A 23,527-nucleotide genomic window follows, 5' to 3' on the forward strand; every position below is an offset into this window, starting at 1 on the left:
GGAGGACTTCGCAAAATGAGAAACGGCTTTCAGAAGTGCAAAAATAGCGATGTTGATTCTGACCTGTGGTACAGTAGCTCACACATACTCATGTATGAAATGCGCTTGATGGTGGGTACTTGAGATGCTCTCTTGGAATGGTCCAGTCAGTCTTATACAGTGTCGGAAGGTGTACACACTTAACTAGCATTTCAATGTTCGGTATTTTGTTTGCTGAGTTTCAACTGTAAAATTTATTTTTTACTGAAATTCAAGTTTTTTAATAGACCTCCAATGATTGTCAGTAATAAATTCCCGAATTTCGGTAAAAAAATATGTTTATCGCTCTGACGTTTACTTATTTTTACTGAACAAATCATTAAATTCGTAAATTGCTGAACTGCCCAAAAAGTCGGTACATATCAACCGATGAAAAACGAAAATTTACCGACTACCTAGTTATTAGAAAAATACTGAACGCAATTGTAGAGCCCTTTGCTGTTGTTTACTTAGTTATTTACCAATTTGAAAATTATTTTGTCGGACACAAGTCTCTAAAGTCTCAACTTTGCATTTACAATGTATGCAAAATAATCGACAACAAATTAAAAACAACAACTAATTTCCATATTCAGGCTCGATTCTAGTTTTTAAGAGCAGCCTCCTCGGCTGTGGTAGACAGCATCCGACGGAGATACGCCACTGGCCGCCATCAGCATCTCTGTTACAATGTTCGTCAGAGCATTCTGGTACTTTCGAGCGCTTCTCACTTTGTTTTGAATGCGGCTTTGGGATCCTGCGGCATGGCTACCGCTGTTCCGGACATTTGGTCTTGCATGGTTTGCGTCTGATCAGCGGCATTGTTTTCTCCCAGAACCAGTAGGTATGTAGATGCTTCTCAGACCGAACACGAGACCAATTCGATACCCCGCTGCAGCATCGGCTTGAAGCGCAACGTCAACGGCAATGGAACATTCATCGTCAAGAACGCGGAGAACATCCAATTGATGCAACCATCGATTACTATCAACGGTAAAACGTTGATGAAGTAACCCTTGACCATATCGGACAACATTGCGGATTAAATGGGACTGGATGGAGCCCGTATCCTTGTCGTGAAATAACTCGTTTCCTCATTGTTGAAGTAATGCGAACGATTGCGGGGTGAGGTATTTGCCGTTTTCACGGAGAAACCTTCAATGTGTGTCAATTCGTTTTTTGTAGCATGAAATCAACATTGAAAAGTATTGGCGGATGATTCCGACCAGAAAGGTGATTACCAGAATCTGCAGAAACATCCAACTCTGCCATATTTTTTTACATCATGTATAATTTTGGATCAAGATTATAAAATTCCACTTACAAAATCTAGCATAATTTATCACAAAACCCCTGAAATTTCTTCATAGTACTTAATTATTATTCATGCGAAAGCGCATTGATTAGATATACTGTACAATCAGTAAAATATTTTCCAAAACATACATTCTCATTTACTGACTAACTCAGTTATGTTCACATAAACAAACTATTTTTATTACCGACTTTAATGTTTATTTGACATTTCTCGTTTATGCTGACAACTCGGTAATGTTAAATATTGCTGTTGAAATTACTGGGTTATACCAGGAACTAATAACCGGGATATCGCACTTGGAATTTTTCGGTGTTGCGCTTGAAGTCTCCATCGGTGTGTAGAGTTCTAGGTATACACTTGAAAAGATACTATTAAATGCTGTCAATTTTCAGTTTTTCCGCTTCTTTTTGTCGCCGTGCATAATTGACAGCATTTGATATTTATATTTTTCTCCAGATCTGTCATGTTTAATAAATATTTTGTTTTGTTCTCACAACCCATTTTTCCCTGCAGTTGCGATCTTCGTAGGTAAATATCCATTGCAATTATCAACAGAAATTAAACTACTTCGGTCTATTTGTTTTACGTTTGGTCAGGACGCCCGTATACGAGAATCCAATCGGATCTGGACTTCCAACGCGGCAACACAGCTGCCTTTTTGAAGAATCGGACCTAACCCTGTTTCTATCAGTTGCCTGGGAAGTTCGCTAGCTGACAACTCTCATTTATATCAGTTAGTGGATCCCCGTCACACCGGTGGCCCCTGCAAGACCGAATAACGTGTATGCCATGAACGCTGCTATGGAACTGGAACTGCTCTTCCAACGTCTGAATTCGCTTTATGTGGTACCGAGTGCGAGTACTACCGACACAACTGGTTTGACGATGACGAGTAGTAGGTAGCACAATTAACATTTACATTACGGCTGTGCTGCGCGCTAAGAAACGTTATCCCTGCTTCATGCAGTACTTCTGCCAATATTTGGCTAAAACAAAACAATTTATCAAATGCCGGGATTTAAAGGATTTCGGGATTTCCTGCATTCCGGAAAACGGTTTTGATATTGTGGCCAGATCTCTGCTTAATTCGCTTTGGCCTACACGTCGTACGGTTTCTGCTTTTCGACTTACGTCATACGGAAGACACGACAGTGCAGTGTGCAAGAATGTCTGCTCTTTCTTAGGATGTGTTTTACTGCTAGAAATCTACCAAAAAACCAGATGCAGTTACTGTACTCCTGTTGCTCGTCAGGGCATAGTACCGGAAGATATCCTTATGACAACATCGATTCGGGAACTGAACCAGTGTCCACAGGCTAAGAGAGGGATGCAGATAATCTTATGGGCCAAGCGGTTGTCGTGCGCAAAAACCAACTACTGGGATATCAAGAAGTTTTATGCCCAGTCGACACCGTACTTCAAAAAGATGAGAAAACGGAGCCTTGAAATTCACCATTCCGATAATCATAATGGCGAAGCAAATGAATCCTGATCGGATGCAGGTGAAACGAATTGATGAGGCATGTATGAATTTTGAACGTTTTCTAAGTATGTTAAAAAATATAATTAATAAAATATAATTAAAATAAAATTATTATTTAAGTTCTCCTTCTAAGGATAAGCTGAAGTCATTTGGTGTGAGAAGCGACTTAGCGAACGAAGCGCTGAATTGAAATCATGAAATTGTATTAGGTATTGTTTTACATATCGGCACCAACATTTCAAAAGGGCGAAACTGCTTTAGTAAACAAGAGCTTCTCACGTCGCTGGTGGGCTAATTAGAGCCTAACCACGCTATCCAACACCACTGATAGAAGCAGTGAATCCTCCTCTTTCATTCAAGGGCGCTGGATTGCGTGGGTTGGCACAAATTAGCCCACCAGCGACGTGAGAAGCACTTGTTTACAAAAGCAGTTTCGCCCTTTTGAAATGTTGATGCCGATATGTTCACCCATATTCTTGTTTACGTACGAACGTGCTTTCGAACGAAAGTTGAAGTGCATTCTCGTTTACGCCAGCAAAATCAAATGGAGAAACGGTTCGACCGTAAACAAGAATGAGGGTGGTTATGTATATTGTTTTACATCTAATCATAGTCTAAAATCACAATTTCATCTAAATGATTTTTTCATTTTATCAAAAGCAATATCCATAAATTACGCAACGCTTAGGTTGGGTGGGGAGGGGTTGCGAGATGTATGACGATCCATGCATTTTTTTAGAGGATTCATACAAAAATTGTAAGATAGGGTGAAATGGCCAAATTTTGCGTTACGTAATTAATGGACTTTCTTCAAGGATAATTCCTTTGTTTACGCGAAACCTGATATATTTTTACCTCCTTAGTTTTTTGGTATTTAAAAAAACATTAAACATTCCACAATATACTTTCAGTAACCATCAATTAAACGTTATTAGATCCTTCTTGTGTTAATAAATACTTAAAACACATGATTGGAAAAGTGCGTACTCTTACCCCACCCAATGCGCACTCTTACCCCACCGGTGGGGTAAGAGTGCGTTTTTGAGGTGTCTTGCAATAAGGGCTCTGCTAAAACGAATTTAATTATATCCATTATTTTTTTTCACTGGGTAACATAAAGGAAGAGTATACTAATCGTCGACATTGATTTGATATGCAGAAGGTTGTTTGATAAGGTCCCCATGCTCGATTGAAAACTAAGTGCGTACTATTGTCCCACTCTACTCTATGCTAGAACCATTCAAGCAAGCTACCAATCAACCAAGCAATCAATCAACCATTCAAGCAACCAACAAAACAACATATCAACCAATCAACAGACCAACCAATCAAGCAACCAATCAACCAAATAACCAATCAATTAAGCAACCAACCAACTAATCAACCAATCAAGCAACCAATCATTCAAGCAAGCTACTAATCAACCAAGTAATTAAGCAACCAACCAACTAATCAACCCATCAAGCAACCAACCACCAATCAAGCATCCAACCAACTAATCAGCCAATCAAGCCTTGGTCCAACCAACTAATCAACCATTCCAGCATGCAACCAATCAAGCAACCAACCAATAATTAAACTAACCACCCTATCAGCCATTCAAGCAACCGACCAACCAACTAACCCAGCAATCAACCATTCAAGGAAGCTACCAATCAATCAACCAACTAACCAAGCAATCAACCAACAATCAAGCAACCAACCATTCTACCAACTAACAAATCAAGCAGCAACCAATCAAACGACCAATCATTCAAGCAAGCTACCAATCCACCAAGCAATCAATCAACCAACCAATTAATCAACCAACCAATCAGCCATTCAAGCAATCAACAAAACAACTAATCTTATGTACCAAGCGGTAGTCGTCAAAGATGAGGAAACGGAGTCTTGAAATTCATCATTCCGATAATCATAATGGCGAAGCAAATGAATCCTGATCGGATGCAGGTGAAACGAATTGATGAGGCATGTATGAATTTTGAACGTTTTCTAAGTATGTATACGAAGAGAACTAATTCAAGAGCCGGTATGGCCTGAGGTATGATTAAGATTATAATATGGTCAAGCAAAATCTGTTCGAGTTGAGGATATCCTCGTGTCTGTAAGACCGAGAGCAATAGAATGAATTGCCTGGGGGAAAAACCTACCAAAGAGGCGAATCCCATCAACTAAATAACCAACAAATCCAGCAACCAACCAACCAATTCAGCAAGCTACCAATCAACCAACCAACTAATCAACCAATCAAGCAATCAACCAACTAATCAATCAATCAAGCAACCAACCAATCAGCCATTCAAGCGACCAACAAAACAACTAATCAACTAACCAGCCGACGAACCAATCAATCAACCAGTCAAGCAACCTACCAACCAATCAAGCAACCAACCATCCAACAGTTCTACCAAATACCAACTAATCAAGCAATCATGCAACTAATCAACCAATCAAGCAACCAACCAACTAATCAACCAATCAAGCAACCAACAAAACAACTAACCAACTTACCAACCGACCAACTAATCAAGTAACCAGTCAATCAACTTGTCAAGCAACTAATCAACCAAATAACTAACCAATCAAGCAACCAACCAACTGATCAACCCATCAAGCAACCAACCAACAATCAACCAACCAATCAAGCATCCAACCAACTAATCAACCAATCAAGCAACCAATCATTCAAGCAAGCTACTAATCAACCAAGTAATTAAGCAACCAACCAACTAATCAACCCATCAAGCAACCAACCACCAATCAAGCATCCAACCAACTAATCAGCCAATCAAGCCTTGGTCCAACCAACTAATCAACCATTCCAGCATGCAACCAATCAAGCAACCAACCAATAATTAAACTAACCACCCAATCAGCCATTCAAGCAACCAACAAAACAACTAATCAACTAACCAGCCGACCAACCAATCAATCAACCAATCAAGCAATCAATCAACTAAATAACCAACCGACCAACTAATCAAGCAACCAATCAATCAACCAGTCAAGCAACCTACCAACCAATCAAGCAACCAACCAACTAATCAACCAATCAAGCAACTAACATAACAACTATCCAGCCGATCAACCAATCAAGAAACCAATCAATCAGCCAGTCAAGCAACCAATCAACTAATCAACCAATCAAGCAACCAACCAACAATCAAGCAATCAACCAACTAATAAACCAATCAACTAAATAACCAACCAATCAAGCAAGCAATCAATCAACCAACCAACTAATCAATCAAACAAGCAACCAACTAACAAATCAAGCAGCAACCAACCAATGAATCATTTAATCAACCAACCATCAAAGCAACCAACAAAACAACTAATCAACTAATTAGCCGACCAACCATTCAAACAACCAGTAGAGCAAACCAATCAACCAAATACCAACCAATTAAGCTACCAACCGACTAATCCAGCAATCAGCCATTCAAGCAAGCTACCAATCAACCAAGCAATCAAGCAACCAACCAACTAATTAACCAACCAAGCAACCAACAAAACCACATCAACTAACCAACCGACCAACCAATCAATCAATCAGTCAAGCAAACCAATCAACCAAAGTACCAACCAATCAAGCAATTAACCAACAATGAAACAACCTACCAATCAACCATTCTACAAACTAGCAAATCAAGCAACCAACCAACCAATAACCAATCAAGCATCCAATCAACTAAATAACCAACCACTCAACTAACCAACCAATCCAGCAACCAACCAATCAAGCAAGCTACCAATCAACTTATTAACCAATCAACCAAGCAACCAAAAAACAACTATTTAAACAACGAGCCGAATAACCAATCAAGCAACCAATCCATTAACCATTCAAGCAAGCTACCAATCAACCAAGCAATCGTTCAACCAACCAACTAACCAACCAATCAAGCAACCAACAAATAATCCAGCAACCAACCAACTAATCAACCAATCAAACAACCAACAAAACAACATATGAACCTACCAGCCGACCAACCAATCAACCAAACAACCTGATTGGTTGGTTCGATTGGCAACCAACCAACAATCAAGCAACTAACCAATCAATCATTCTACCAATTTACAAATCAAGCAGCAACCAATCAAACAATCAACCAAATAACCAACCAATCAATTAACCAACCAATTAAACAATCTACCAATCAACCAATCAATTAATCAACCAATCAAATAATCAAGCAATCAACAAAACAGTTTATCAACAGCCGACCAACCAATCAAGCAACCAATCAACCAAATTATCAACCAATTAAGTTATCAATTGGGTTGTTTAGGGGTATATATGTTTTTACATATTCTAAATCTTCATAAAAATATGAGCTGAACCTTAATTTTTCATAATTTTTGGAGCCCCGGAACTATTTTTAATTTGCATTTTAAATTTGTATGGGACTAAAAATTTGTTCTTATGCTGCATGGGCCCAATGTCATTCTATGAATGTTAGTGTCATTCTATCGATTGAAATGGCTTATTGTTTGCTGTATAAAAATGTAAATAAAAGGTTTACAAACAAAATAAAAAAATGTTGGAGATCAGGACAACATGCTCTTTATGTTAAACTATAAAAAACCTCATATTTTTCTTTGCTAAACAACCCAATTAACAATGAAGCAACCAACCATTCAACCATTCTTACAACTTACAAATCAAGCAGCAACTAAATAACCAATCAATCAACTAACCAATAAAGCATGTTACCAAATTACTTATTAAACAAGCAACCAATAAAACAACTAATCAACTAACCAGCCGACTAACCAATCAAGCAACCAACCAATCAACCATACTACCAACTAACAAATTAAACAGCAACCAACCAAATAATCATCTAAACAATCAAGCAACCAAGCAATCAACAAAAAAACTTATCAACTAATCAGCCGACCAACCAATCAAGCAACCAATCAACTAAATAACCACAACCAATCAATCAACCAGTAAAGCAACCAATCAACCAAATTAGCAATCAACCATCAATCAATCAACTAATCCAGCAATCAACTAATCAACCAACCAACTAATCAACAAATCAAGCAACCAACCAATCAACCATTCAAGCAACCAACAAAACAACTAATCAACTAACCAACCAATCAATCAATTAAGCTATTAATCAACCAATTATGCAAACAACCATTCAACCAACTAACAAATCAAGCAACCAGTCAACCAATCAAGCAACCAACCATTCAACCATTCAAGCAAGCTATACCATACCAATCAATCAAGCAACTTAGCAACCAAGGAGGCAATCAATAAATTTGTCGAGCTGAATCGATTATGTGTAACAATATGGATCTTCGGGCCTCCCAACAAAAGTTCATTTTGAAGTGAATATAATTGTAAATATAATATTTATTGAATAAATGTCATCGTGCATTTTACGCGACAATATTATTTAATATGCTAGCACCGCTGTAACCTTATCTTCCGTTGCTGCAAGCCGGTGTTGGAGGCGGTGGGCACACATTTTATGTTCGGGAATAGGGTTTTATTTTGTGCCACATGGCCAATTAGCTTTCGTACAAGTTCTTCCAGGCCATACGATGCACCGCAGGTTTTGCAATTGTAGAACTTGGAACAAACAGCAAACTGTGTCGATGGTTCTTGTCTTATCTTTATCTTACTTTTTCCTTCTTCTTTCTTCTGTTTTTCTTCAATCTTTCATCTTTTTTTCTTTCTTCCTTCTTCCGTCTTCTCTCTCCCTTCTGCCATTTACTTCTTCCTTGCTTGATCTTGCTAAATCATTATTCCTTCTTCCATCTTTATCTTACTTTTCCTACTTCCTTTTTCTTTCTTACTTCTCTCCCTTACTATCCAACCACTTAACATAGTTGGTACGATAAATAAAAAAATATATAGCATAGACTATAATATTCTCGACAGCCTTTTGCGCTTTGGATCATCTCTTCTATGACCCATGTTCAGAGCAATTCATTAGCAATAGCATAATTGATAAATAGGGGGAAAGACGGCTTTGGCAGGTTTTGTTCTATTATTGGCAGGGGGGTTTTTGTCGACCAAATTTTATGAAATTTGGCCACAATATTTTTTGATATGCAAAGAATGTTTAGGCCAAATTTAAGCCTAGTAAGTCATAAAAAACCCCTTGCCAATAATAGAACAAAACCTGCCAAAGCCGTCATTCCCCCTATGTAAGTAATTTTTAAATCTTTCTGTAAAAACTTGTTCATGAATTTCGGGTCTTCAATGTGTTCGATAGACATATTTATATTAATCAACTACATTTATGAAATGGACTAGTTACTTGACGATGTTTCTTTCACATTTCGAGTCGTCATGTTGTTGGGACGATTTCGGTACATCCAGCGTATTCGTTATCTTCTAAGGAGCTGCCAATTCTACTTTTACACTTTTACTGTGCGGTGCAGAAGGTTTGTGCCTTGATTCCACGTAAAATTAGGTAACACTAATGGCATTCGATTATTTTCGTGCTGTGAAGCCTTGAAAGCCCTGCTGAAATTATATGCTGTTCCATTGTCTTTCTCGATGGGGAATTGTAACAAAGTAGTCGACAAGTTTGCGATTCCGCTATGACTTCGCGGAACGCAAACAGATCATCGTGTCCGGTTGCAATGGGTAATTGAGTGGCAACTTGCTCCATCGTCCAGCTTCATTAGGGAGCGTTTGTCGGTGATGTTCCGGATAAATGCAAAAATAAAAGAGATCCAAAGGCGGAGTTCTCCGATAGCGGTGAAGTTAAACTCCTCCAGAGCTGCGGAAAAAAATGAAACGTAAAATGGTTTGTGGTTGCGAGTTTCCAAAATCAGCAGGAGGGTATACACTGGAGATAATTTCAGCTGTCTGGGAATATTGTTTCGGTTTAAACATCATGAGAAAAACTATCAACCGAGGATGACTAAAACCAAGCTACAAATTTGTGACTTACCTTCCCTGGTAACTCTCGTTTGCAGTAACTTTCCTTCACCGCAGTGTATTAGTCCCGGTGACGGTTTTGGCCTCGCATTATCCACAGCTCGGCCAGCACTTTGCACTTCCGACGCAGGGCATATAGCACCAACACGTTTGAACTCTAGTCAGCCCGAGCCTTGGGGTAGCGCTGTAGTAGCTGCGGTACTGCGGGTGGATCATGCACCGGTCCAGTTCTTGCGTAACAAATTCCGCTTTGTATACCTCCGCCAGAACAATTTCACCGTCCAAGCGACAAAATTGAGCTAACTTTTCACGACTCAGCAGTAGCATCGATTTCGCTGGACTGTAGACCACATCGAGGATAGCCGCTTTGTTCATTTTTTAAAGATTTAAAGATAAGACCATTACGGGTAGATTGAGATAAGTGATTCCAGGGTCGAGTTCGGAATCGTTCTGCGACGGTGTACGAAAGAGAAACTTGGCCAGATTTTTAGGTCCGGGAACCGTAAATAAAATAAACGCAAAGATTGAGGTTATTACCTCAGACAGAAATCTGTCAAAACTCACAGCAAAAAAGTCTACACTTACCAAAACACTTTCAAATAAATTTACCAAAATGTGAGTAAAATACACTAGCGCCTCTGGCGGTGCTGGTCTCGTGAGCTCTTCTGGGTTGCATGAATTTTTAATCGGTTCTTCGGGACAATCACGTCCCGGTTATTGGTTCCTGACCAAACTATCCAAAATCGAGTTTAAAAGTGCTCAAAATCAAGTATTTTGCGAACACATCCCTTTTGGATATTTTTATGTTTACATTGATGGGTATTTATAACCTCGTTTGAAGGTTATTTCTAACAACTCCCTTATGAGTAGTTTCTAATCTATGAAAATACCCAAGCCAGAGTGTTGGCCTTTTACTTCATTTTGGCTGAAAAAATACTTCAGTTATAGAAGCGTTTTTGAGTGATTCCGGAAAAGTTTATTGTTAAAGAAAATAGGTGGGAAAAGCTCGGAAAATCTGACCGATTTTACGGGTAAGTAATTAATATCGATGAACTAACATTAAATTTCTATGAGTATATATTACATTTTCAGTAAACCTTCATCACAACGAATTTGGGTGAGAACATCAGAGAAGGAGCTTTCCGTGAAATCTACCGACAACGAATCTCGCTAAAGCTGAATATTCTGGATCATCGGATTATTGTTAATTAATACAAAGTAAGCATTGATATACCGATTCCGATTTGTTACGAAGCACATTATTCAAAACTGATATATATTTAAGATCCAGCCATCTTCAAGTTCGGATCCTATGGGGTTGTCGTCCATACGTGATCAATAGAACATCGTCCCAACCAGGGACTAATACCGGGATCCGACACTCGCAATTTTCTCGTGTTGCACTTAATTTTCAATCGGTGTGTAGGAGTCCTAGGTATACAACTGAAAAGACACTAAATATGCTGTCAGTTATCACGCATGTTTCTCTCACCGTGCATTACTGACAGCATCGTTGTTTTTGTTGTTTTTGTCAAACGCAAACCTGTGTCAAGCGTCCGGTTTAAATATTTTCTCGCTTTTATTTTCGTAAGTAGGTAGGTATGTTTTGCAATTTTCCCAATTTTCAATAAAAATTAAATAACTTTGGTTTAATTTCTGTTTCATAAGGACGCTTGTCAGCGATTATTTATCCAGATATGAACTCCAACGCGGCAGCACAGCAGCGTCCTTGCAAGATGTTTCCGGATGTTTCTGCATCGGTCGATTTCCCGTCGCACCAGCTGCTTCTTCAAGCCCGAGCCGAATCGCATGCTCGTCTGGTTACCCCAGGAGAAAATGTCTGGCTCAGTACTCTAACACGACCGATTTGGGACTTGGACAGTTTAAATTGAGTGGAAGAAGTTTCCATCTTTCAGGAAGCTGAACTGTTTTTGGCTGTGTTCTTCGTTGCACAGGGCAGTCAGGGAGCTAGAAAAGTTGTCCTCGTGCTTTAGATGCATTAACGCTTGGCAGCTATTTAGGATATGTGGGACCGTGTTATTAACTCAACAGGTCACGCACCGGAAACTGCCATCCGGAAACTGGTTGAAGACCGGCACCAATAGTGGTTAGGACTTGATCCGTGATCCTAATCAGGAAACTGCTGGGGATGTCATGTCATCCTCTGTTCTTTCGGTAAAACTGATAGTCCTACCACATAGCGCTGCCGCTGCTCGATATTGAAACTGTAAAATTCTAGCTTCTGCACATTACGCAACTAACTCCGGCGTGGAGGCAGGAGTCCGGGTATAATACGAATGCTTTTGTTATAAACTGCCACAAGTATCTCGTTCAGGTCGTCGTATTTAATGCAAGTTATTTCTAGGACATAAAAAGTCGGCTGCTTACTATGGCGTCAGCAACGCGAAACCTTACGCTTCTGCTACTATTTGTCCTGCGGCCCGATATTGCCTTTAGCAAGTTGACTCTACTCATACAGTTATCCTTAGTTTTAAGGAAATGGTTTCAAAAGGTCAAAAACCGATCCAAAGTAACGTCGACGATTTTCAGACTCTTCTTAGATGGGATTGCTTTTTCGTTAATGAGTACGGGTTTGATTAAAGGGCGGTGGTTGGATTTACAGGCATGCATTCGCGAACATTTTTCCGGGGCAATGTCGAAACCAACTCCTACAGCCCAGTTGACCACCGCGTTCACTCCAGCCTGTTGTTTCCGGAGGGTTTATTTTGGATGTTTTCCTACCGCGAGTAGGAGAATATCGTCAGCATAGATTAAAATGAACACCCCTTGGGGAAAACATTGAAATTTTCCTTCCATCGCGACTAGAAATAGTGTCACGGTGTCACCGCTTTCACCGATCCTTGTGGCACCCCGGTTTCCTCATCCATTTGGCGGGATTTGTTATTTCCGATAATCACTCTAAAGTTTCTGTTGCTAAGGAAATTTTGAATGAATTTGAGCATGTTGCCGGCGATTCCCCAGGACGAGAGTCGTTGTAGGACTCCTGGTGTACAAGCTCTATTATAAGCTCTGGCTAAATCTAGCGCTGCGATTTCAATATGCATTCCATCTGCAATTACGTTTTCAATGATCTGTCCCAAAGCCCCAAGGTTCGTTCCGGTTCCTAGACCCGACTAAAAGTATGGTGCCGATAGTCAGTTTTAGCTCCGTGAATTCCATCAAGCGTTTTTTACCATCCTTTCAAGGATTTTGACCATGCAGTTTGTTAGAGCAATGGGTCTATACTTTCGCACGTCGTCTGGGGAGCAGGTACACTTGGAAATCAGAACTACCAAACTAGATTTCCAACTCTTGGGTAGGGTACCGGATTCCCATTACTTTTTCATCAAGTCAAGCAGGATTATTTTTTCAGAAACGGGAAGTTCTGAAGCATAGGATATACGATATCGTCAAATCCCGATAATTGTCCTTTGGCTTTTGACAAGGCGTAGTTTAGCTCCGACAAGGAAAAAGATGTATTAAAATCTTGACGTTTTGGATTGCAGTCGCATAGTTTTTATGATTGTTAAGGAATCTAGTAGAGTAGCCGACATATCAGAAATAGGTAGCTAGAGCATCCGCAACAATAATGGTATCATTGCACGTTGTACCGTCTATATACTTTTATGCGCTCCAAGATTTTTCCTTGGCCTCTTTAATGGTTTTCGACAATCAAGATGAACCTCTCTATACGCGGGAGATATGCTAATTACGTCAGGATAGTCAGCCGGCAACTTTCTTCTTTTTTTCATCTTCCTGAGTAGTTTTCTTTTTTGTTTTCTCGTACAACAAAGTTGTACCGAAAGGCTATAGGATTACTCCAAAAATGAACTTTTGATAGAAGGCCCGGAGACCCATAGTGTTACATACCGATCGATTCATCTCGACGATCCGAGGTAATGTCTGTTTGTGTGTGTGTATGTGTGCACATTTTGTTAACATAGTTTTTGGAACTTAGCATTACCCGATTTACACGCAACAAGTTGCATTCGACGTAATGCGGTCCCATTGTTTGCTATTGAAAATTGGGCCGATCAGACATTGCATTTCGGAATTATTGAAAAATCATTGTTTTTTTCCCCAGGGTCCTCCCTTGGAAAAAAATTTCAAAATCGAATTACTTGTCATAAGACAAGTTTGTATCATCCCATTTAATTCCACCACTTGATTGTATGTCATGTTACATACATACAAGATACGTATTTCGACCTCAACAATACGGACGACTTCATTTGTCTCGTACTTGACTCGACTCGAGCTTTTTAGCTCAAAATATTTAATTATATATATTATTTAATATATTAATTATATATATCTTATATCTATATAATAAAAATGAAATATGTCTGAAACTTGATTATGCATATGTACAACATGTGATAGATTTAGTTCGGAAAAGGTATTGGAGGGTAACCGCTCCTTCGGTGGGGTTTGATCCCACGACCCCAGTTCGCATGACAGGTGATTTCCCTACTAAGCTACGAAGGACCTCCGTCGTCCACCGCAGCTTAGCGGGTACTGATGAAACCAAATTCCCAGCACCAGGTACCAGCCGATCTCTCGCAATACATTTTCAGAACTAACTCTCTCGAATGTATTTTTGTACACAATGTCAACCAAGTAGGATGAGTAACACAACCCTACTTCATTGAGCGCCGTTGCTGATGAAGCAAGTGTGTAGGAGCCGGACAATACTAAATACTCATCCTACTTGGTTGACATTGTGTACAAAAATACATTTGAGAGAGTTAGTTCTGAAAATGTATTGCGAGAGATCGGCTGGTACCTGGTGCTGGGAATTTGGTTTCATCAGTACCCGCTAAGCTGCGGTGGACGACAGAGGTCCTTCGTAGCTTAGTAGGGAAAGCACCTGTCATGCGAACTGGGGTCATGGGATCAAACCCCACCGAAGGGGCGGTTACCCTCCAATACCTTTTCCGAACTAAATCTATCACATGTTGTACATATGCATAATCAAGTTTCAGACATAGCAATTAATTTCCACTCCGGGTGGCTTAATACCCGGCATATAGGCAATTAACTTTGAATGTACTGAAAAATGAAATGGTCTGTGTTCGTATCCGCAAAACTTGAAAACGGCTGGATGGATTTTCTTTATTCCTTCAGCAGTTACATTCGTTATAGTTTCCGACGGGTTTATATGATATTTCCTTAGTCGAAAATTATTAGTAAAGTAGAGTAAATCGTAAAAACTAAAATAGAGATTCATATGGAAATTTTGCATAGGCAATTCACAACACGTATTTGCGCCTACTATGCAGGACAACGTCTGCCGGGTCGACTAGTTATATATAAATATATAAAATTTTAATAATTCAAAATCGTATTTTTTTTTCAAAAATGTTGGCAATGCATAGTAATTAATGCAAAAACATGCAAAATGATAGAAAAAATGCGATCTATTCACCTAAAGTGCTTTTTTTGACCTTTCTTACATGATATTTTAAATACATTTTACGATGCACGAGAAAGGCATCATCACCGCTAGGTGGATTAATCTGGGGTTTTGATCGCCGCTTCGGTGGTGGTATTCCACCAGTGAAGCGCTCTTTTCATGATGTCGCACTAGTCATCGGGATGTTCTTCTTTGTGGATAAAATAATGCGTTGTGAGATCATCGATGTTTGATGGAGGTTGTTCATCCAATTCTTTGGCCATCTTAGTTCGATAAGCGGTCAAATCCGCCTTTTGGTAGATCCATCTCGGTCGTCGGGATGTTTGTGGCATTCAGGAGTTGGCTAATTGAAGTAGTATTGGAGAATGATCACTTCCCTCAGGTCTTAGTCGGTTAACCACAGGAATCAGCTGGCTATATTAGAGGAAGCGATAGATAGATATTTAAATATTCTCCGCCTTTCCTTGTACAAAGGTTATAGACCCGTCATTTAGAATCATGAGATTATTTCCAAGGGCAAAGTCCAATATATTCAATCCTCTAGTGTTGTTGTTTTACTCCCCACGATGACTAACATTTAAGGAATTCAGTCAAAAGTCCCAAATTGAAACCATAGCCGCCACAGTGAGTGATTTTTTTCTTCAAGGATTGCATCGAGGGCAACGAATCGGACAACGGAAAGCCCACGAATTCCACCTCGTACTTGTACAACGTATGCCAGATAAGGAACATGGTGGAATACCCTGGTGACTTTTAATCATTGTCTCACTAATAGTTGTTCATTATTATTATTATTAAAATCTTTATTAAAGAGGTTTTAGCCCAAGGCTAGTTCACCTCCGAATAGTTGTTCAGTTGATTGACCGTCGTTGGCGCACCTTCGGCCATACTCAACCAGGACACCGAGGCCGAGCGACTGTATCTGCACATTGGAAAACTGCCGAGTTAGACCAAGTGGACCAAGTAGACTGCACTGCCGAAGACACTGCTAGTCAATTACTAGGACTGCACCTGGCCCCATCCCTACCTGGTAGGGCATAGTTTGTGACAGCGATATTCCCGATCATTTACAGCAGTAAGCCTAAGTAGAGAAGATGTGGGTCGTAAAACGGACAGGGGTCCCTCTTTAGCTAAATCGTTATAAATTTGATACTTTATCAACTGGATCGTACTGCTTGTTTCAAATACGGAGTACAACATGTTTTACTACATTATAATTGAAAATATTCTGCTAATGATTTAATGCAAACTATGGCTGAAATGCCATGGTGATCTATTTTTAATGTAGAGTAGAGTGGGGCAAGAGTACGCACTTAGTTTTTAATCTAACATGGGGACTTTATGAAACTAGCTTCTGCATATCAAATCAATGTCGACGATTCGTATACTCTTCCTTTATGTTACCCAGTGAAAAAATTAATGGATATAATTATATTCGTTTTAGCAGAACCCTTATTGCAAGACACCTCAAAAACCGGTGGGGTAAGAGTGCGCCTTGGGTAGGGTAAGAGTACGCACTTTTCCAATCATGTGTTTCAAGTATTTATTAACACAAAAAAGATCTAATAACGTTTAATTGATGTTTACTGAAAGTATATTGTGGAATGTTTAAAGATTACGTAACTCTGAAAGAGGGAGGGGGTCCTAGAAATGTGAACTTTCATACGAAAAAAACATTGTGTTTTTTAAATAACAAAATGCTAGGAGGTAAAAATATATCAGGTTTCGCATAGCGTAAACAAAGGAATTCTCCTTAAAGAAAGTCCACTAATAACGTAACGCAAAATTCGGTCATTCCCCCCCATCCTCTCCCCTATCTTACAATTTTTGTATGAATCCTCTAAAAATGCATGGATTGTCATACATCTCGCAATCCCCTCCCCCACCCAACCTAAGCGTTGCGTAATTTATGGATGTTGCTTTTGATAAAATGAAATAATCATTTAGATAAAATTGTGTTTTCAGACTATGTTTAGATGTAAAACAATACCTAATATCATTTTATGATTTCGATTCAGCGCTTTGTTCGCTAAGTCGCTTCTCACACCAAATGACTTTAGCTTATCCTTTCCTTAGAAGGAGAACTTAATTAATAATTTTCAATTTCTATCCCTTTTTTGATTGTTGTGGATCTTTACGCTTCGGAAGTAGTCTTATTTCGGCCGAAGATACGGGTTTGACATCAGAACTTGAAGATTCATATGCGTACTCTTGCCCCACACGTTCCTGCGTACTTTTACCCCACAGCCCCAAAATTTATACAGTTAATGGTTTTGACCTCTTGGAAAACCAACCCAATTGATGTTCTGCACCATAAAGTACTCTATACAATAGGTTATCGAAATGGTATAATGTTCACCTGATTGAACGTATATATGGTAATGGAATACTAGTTGCGGAAACACAATTAATTTTAGCAAAATGACCAAAAAATTATCTTACTTCATATCTCCCTTGTTCTTTATTCAAATCGTTAACAATTACACATGATAATAGTTGGTCAGAATACCTGTCAAACTGATGCAGTGCTGTTAGTTTATAACTTCAATAAATCGAAAACGTACTCTAACCCCACGGGCACTCTTGCCCCACTCTACTCTACAGTATTTAAGCTCCTAAAACAGAAATCGTCTAAATAAATTCCCATGATCTTAGAGGATCTCAACCTTAATGTATTCAAAGATTGCGTACGGAATGTATTGGTCTGGTATTGGCGATTTATATCAATTTATATCAGATTTTTTGAGCAGTATCTAAGAAATAGGATCACGGTGGGGTGAAACGGGCACGTTCTTGTGTGGGTAATATGGACGACCATATTGTTGTTTGACAGACGACTCAGGTCCTAATGATACTTATTCTAATTAATACTAATAAAAGTCATGATAATAAAAACATCGTTAATCATTGAACATGGCAAATAAGCATTGTGAAACTGCGACGGATCGTCTGACGGGATAAATAAAAATCTAAAACCTGGGGTAACCTCGTTGACTGCCCGTTGTATGCCAATCAACCAAGCAATCAACGACTCCACGTTGTCCGTAATTCGTTCTTTAGAAAGGTATTCTCAGCATTCCGTTATTTCGTAGTGTTCTAGGTCGAACATTCAAGTACCAGGCCTGCGGTTGACTTTTGATCAGTCACTTTTTTCGGGTCAGTCACTTTTTCAAGAAACTTTTTTCTCGTTTTCTAGCTCAAGTCACTAAAGTCACCTTTTCTCGTAAAAAGTCACTATTTACAACTATTTTGATTAAAATTCAAACCCTAAACACAAAATCCAGATTTCGTATAGGTAAATTGTCCTAGAATCAGAAAAATGTGTAGCTGTACCCGTTGAATGATATTTTGCTTAATAGTGCATACTCCATGGAATGGTAGAAAAAATGAACTCTTATGGCTTGTTGGCTCGATAATCGTTCTTAACTTCTTCGTGCATTGTAACTTGGTTTGACTATAAGGTTATCAGCTGTAGTTTGTAGTAGGGGTACTATGGCACTGCATGATTGTTTATATTGTGAGCATTTCAGTAAGAAATTCAGTTGCGAATTCCTTCAGAAAATTCTTTTAATCCATAAATTCCTCCAGGTATTCCCTAAAACATTTCTTCCAAAAATCCCCTATAAAATCGTTTTGGAATTCTTCCTGGTCATTTCAAAAGTTGTGAACATTGAAGGACCATGCACCGATGAACAATAATCGAGTTTGTTCTAACACTGTGTGGCAAATTTGCGACACTGAATGACCCCATATCCTGATGAATTGCTAAGTAGATCGCTGTTGGGTTCGGCATATTTGAAATTATGAGGGGAATCTAGGGTTTAGTATTACGAGAGCATCGGGCGGAAGATTGCTAGTAGGTGAAGGTTTGGGGTTTTGAAGAATTTATTTTCGGGAATAGGATTTTAATTTGTGCCAGATTGCTTTTGTAATTGTAATTTATTTATTGTCATAACGGAAGCCTACAGGTTGTCCCATATTTTAGGTCAAGGAAGATGCTTTCGAACAAGTTCTTCCGGGCCATACGTTGCACGGACTTGCAGTAAACGGATGTGGGTGTGCTAAGACGTTTTGGTACCTCCACATTTCAAACTCCATCAAATTACGGGCAGCGGTGTCGGACTCGGGGCCACCGGCGGCTTAAAGTTGGCAAGATTCTGCTTGTGTCTTCAACTCGGCTTACCGTGCGCTTTTGCTCTGGGCTTCTTATAAGGCCAGTTTATTAACGTCACTTACTTTGGAAGCCGCTACATGCTTGCCATGGTTCACTGCTGGTTGATTGGTTGCTCAAATACTTCATCAGATATCAGCTGAACTCCTCCAGAGTAGATTTATGGAGCACGGCAACGCTGCGAAAAGAATAAAATGTATGTAAGATGATTTGTAGATGTGTTTATGTGATCTTCCAAAATCGTCAGGAGGGTAGATTGATAAAATTATGAAAACAATTGCTTCGGAAGCACCTTGAAATATCTCGAATCGAATGTCAAACTTTTGAGTAGTCGTTTCAAATTTCCAACGGCAATTGAATAAAAAGGGAATGGATACTTACGATCGAGGCCACCGATGTACTTCATGGTGATTTTGCAGTGCCCCCAGGCGGCGGACACGATCGGGTAGAGCTTTCGTCCCTTGAGCCCCCGGAATGCTACCCCCAGATACTGACCGTCGACGATGAAACTGAGCGTTCCCTCGTCCATGTCTAACGCTACTAGGAATTTGTCCGGCACTAGGAAGGTCTCGTCTGGCTTAAGTATCGCGGGGTACGTGACGCCGGGGCAGGTTTTCGAATTGTGGTACAGCATATTGCGCTCCAAGTCCCAGCCCCAACTCTGGTCGTTCGAACCGACCAGACTTTGATAACCTACGGAGTGCCTCGGGTGTGGCAACACCGATCACAGCATGTGTACCTCGCTGCCGCGTCGACCAGAACACTTCCCACACGTGCAGTCCCTTGGTGAAGCCCACCTTGCCCCGTATGCAGTCTGTGCTCTGTGCCACCGGGTACCGGTGGAATGTCATCTTGTCGTCCTCCTTCACAAACACATTGAGCGAGCGGTCCTCCGAGTTCCAGGAATATTTGATCTGCGTTTCGCGAGCGGCCGGTGGCATATCGAGCAGGAGATCAAGTCGGGCCGGACGCTGGAAGTGCGCCGCCAGTTCGCGCGGGATCTTCGGGATAAAGGGCGATGTTTGGTCGCGGCTGCTGACCGTTTTGACACCTCCACTGATCTTTTGGCCCATGTTCATGCCAGGGTGAGCCCCGCTAATAGTACGACTGCTGCGGGTGCTTCGGATGGCAACCTTGTACGAAACTCGAATGCGCTCAAACTCATGTCGTTTTCGTTTTTATGGTGTAGCTACACCGGAAAGTGTATATTTTTGCACCACATAAACGAACATTTTCAGTACATTCCCAATAAGATTGCGAAAGTATGTGTGACATCGGTCATCTTCCATGCTTCTGTCATATTTGTTTTTGTTCTTGCTGCCTGCTTTGAAATATGTATGTTATTCCAATCATTCTTGTTGGGGTTCATTCACAAATTACATAACGCTAAAATTGACCATTTTTAACCCCCACCCACCCCCTCGTAACGTTTTTTTTTGTATGGAAAGGTTCTAAAATTTGTATGGGCCGTTCTAAGAGGTGAACCAGTCTCCGGCTGAAAACCTCTTAAATAAAGCTATAATAATAATTGTATGGGCCGTAACGCTCGGACAGACACCCTCCCACCCCCAAAAGCGTTATGTAATTTGTGAATGGGCCCTTGGACTTAAATTGAAATTGTATGAACAGTGGCACTCTTATAGACATTTTACTTTTACTTTCTGTTTAATTGCTTCGATTATCTAAAGCTGAACACAGTACTCACTGTCTGACAGATCATGAAAACGATGCATGATATATCAAAACGAATCAAATATTGCAAAATTTCGCGGCCAATAATTCATTAAGAGCTTTTTTGTTTCTGATGGATGTATTTAAATATGCAGAAGCAAATTCCAATAAATCACAATACAAAACTTCAAGTAGATTGATTTTTGGGTTTTCATTGGGAATTCTTGGGCCTTTTCAGGTTTTTGAGAAGAATGTTGGATTCTGAGGGAAACGTTTTCACTAATCCTTAATTTGCTATTATATACATAACAACTATTATTGCGGCAAACTTCGTTTCGTAAGAGACATACATTTTTCTAAGCATTCACAAATTAAGTAGAAAGTAGAATGTGTTATAAATGAAATTGGTTTCCAAAGTTTTCCAGTTTTATAAAATATTGCTTTGCAAAGATATTTATTAAACGAATTAAAAAAGTTCGAAACAGTTTATACATTCTATAAACTCGATTCTAAACTAATCTTGTTAAACATGTACATTCGTGATATGCTGATTGCCCGGGTAGACGAAAATTGCTCATTAACAGTAAAACGTGATATTGATAACAAAACATGATATTAACTTGTTTGAAATAAGAGTAAAAATAACAAGCGAAAATAACAAAAATTTGCACCGAAATACCATAAAAATATCAGGTTTTGCCATTAACAAGAACAAACTAATGGCTCAAGATATTAATAAGTTCTTGTTAATGGCAAAACCTGATATTTTTATAATATTTCGGTGCAAATTTTTGTTATTTCCGCTTGTTATTTTTACTCTTATTTCAAACAAGTTAATATCATTTTTTGTTATCAATATCACGGCTTCTACCCGAGTGAGCTAATAGCCGTTTAAAATTACGCCATTTATTATAATAAATATGATAAAGAGTAACTTGATGCCCATCCACATACATTCAATTTTCAATTCCACTTGAACACGATATTTATTAAGATTAATGGCGTAATCTGAATAGGCTATAACACATCGCCTCATCTATTGAATTTTATTTTTAAGAGGTGACCTGGCAGCCATTTGAACATATGTACTGCGACTTTAACATTACAATTCACAAATTATGTTCAATTATGCTAAATATGCTCAACTACGTTTTCAATTCCATGGATTAACCAGCAAAGGCTCAACTAAAACGTGGCCCATGTAATAAAATGTGAGCTAGCAAAGCAAGACTGTAATTATTGCTATTGAAGTCATTAGATTATATAAGATAATAAAAATCAACAAAATCTCAATAGATCAAAGCTGAATATTCAAAATTTGAAAATGTTTTAAAAATACTTTGCAAATACCAAAAACTTGGAATTCAAAAGAGTTTATGGAATCATTCTTCACCTCAAGCTAGTTGATTTTTCCAAAAGATACTTCGAAGAACAAGTTCTGATATTGGTTCAAAATTTTGGAACTATTTTCAAGTTCCACAAAAAAAACTTGTTTATTAGAATAATTTCATGACTAATAATATATTCAAACCGATGGTCAAGGTAACGAAAGTATAAAATTTAATAGCAGGAACATGAATTAGTACAATACAACTGGTTGAATGTAAGCAATTTCTTTTACCTTGATTCATCGCCTAACTTTTATAAACTAATCGATTAGTAAATGTCCTTCACTGTTATTAATTATCCTTCTCTTATGACATACATAAAACTACATTTTTATTTATTTTGCATTAGATAAAAATAATTAAAACGCGCAATTACCATTCCCACTTTATTGAAAAAAAAAAAAATAACTCCAACGCGCACCCGGCACATCAAAACCGAAGCCAAAACAAAACAAAATTTGACAGCAACAAGCACGTGACATGCGGCTGTATTGGTAACACCGCCATTTGAACAAGCTACACTCTCGATTTTATGAGTGGTACACTTTCCGTACGGTGCATGAAAAATTGGGATTTGAGTGTAGAGCGAAAACCAAAAACGAACAATTTCAGTGCAGAAAGTGTACACCCGGTGCAGCTACACCGCAAAAACGAAAACGACATCAGATGGCCGTATGGATTGCAGTTTTTACTTTGGACAGCTTTGGACAGAAAAACGTAAATAAAACGTGACGTGAGGAATCTGTCAAAACTCACAGCAAACACTTTCAAATAAATTTACCATAATGTGAGTAAAATACACTAGCGCCTCTGGCGGTGCTGGTCTCGTCAGCTCATCTGGGTTGCATGAATTTTAAATCGGTTCTTCGGGACTCCGATGTCCCGGTTATTAGTTCCTGGTCCCAACTATGTTACCATCAGCAACGGACATCATTCATCCAACAGAAACAGCAGCGAGCGGGACTGCAATATGATACGTCGGTGCCGGTTGTTCGAAAATATTTATTAATCTAATACACTGCCAAAAATATCTGTATAAGATATATGTGTCGCCGTTATAAATTTTTGCAATAGCTCCATTTTAATATAATCGATATAGAACCACACATAAATTAAATAATTGCTAATTCGTGACCACACATAAAG

At 39.1% G+C, this 23,527-nt stretch overlaps 2 long non-coding RNA genes and 2 pseudogenes across 2 annotated transcripts; 1 reads left to right on the forward strand and 3 right to left on the reverse strand.

Moving 5' to 3' along the window:
* Window positions 1-629: 629 nt before the first annotated feature.
* On the reverse strand, window positions 630-1,277 carry LOC134221783 (ER membrane protein complex subunit 3-like; annotated as a pseudogene).
* A 445-nt stretch (window positions 1,278-1,722) lies between these two features.
* LOC134220450 (uncharacterized) lies at window positions 1,723-2,951 on the forward strand. The gene is made up of 2 exons (XR_009981906.1): window positions 1,723-1,864; window positions 1,933-2,951. It is a non-coding gene; the product is annotated as an uncharacterized LOC134220450 (long non-coding RNA).
* A 5,221-nt stretch (window positions 2,952-8,172) lies between these two features.
* Window positions 8,173-10,448, reverse strand: LOC134226418 (uncharacterized). The gene is made up of 2 exons (XR_009983472.1): window positions 9,749-10,448; window positions 8,173-9,574 (listed from the first exon to the last, which is right to left on the reverse strand). It is a non-coding gene; the product is annotated as an uncharacterized LOC134226418 (long non-coding RNA).
* Window positions 10,449-19,376: 8,928 nt separating this feature from the next.
* LOC134219682 (protein gustavus-like) lies at window positions 19,377-20,631 on the reverse strand (annotated as a pseudogene).
* Between the last annotated feature and the right edge of the window lie 2,896 nt (window positions 20,632-23,527).

The sequence above is a fragment of the Armigeres subalbatus genome, chromosome 3 (assembly GCF_024139115.2).
Source record: "Armigeres subalbatus isolate Guangzhou_Male chromosome 3, GZ_Asu_2, whole genome shotgun sequence".
In the NCBI taxonomy this organism is placed as follows: Eukaryota; Metazoa; Arthropoda; class Insecta; order Diptera; family Culicidae; genus Armigeres; species Armigeres subalbatus.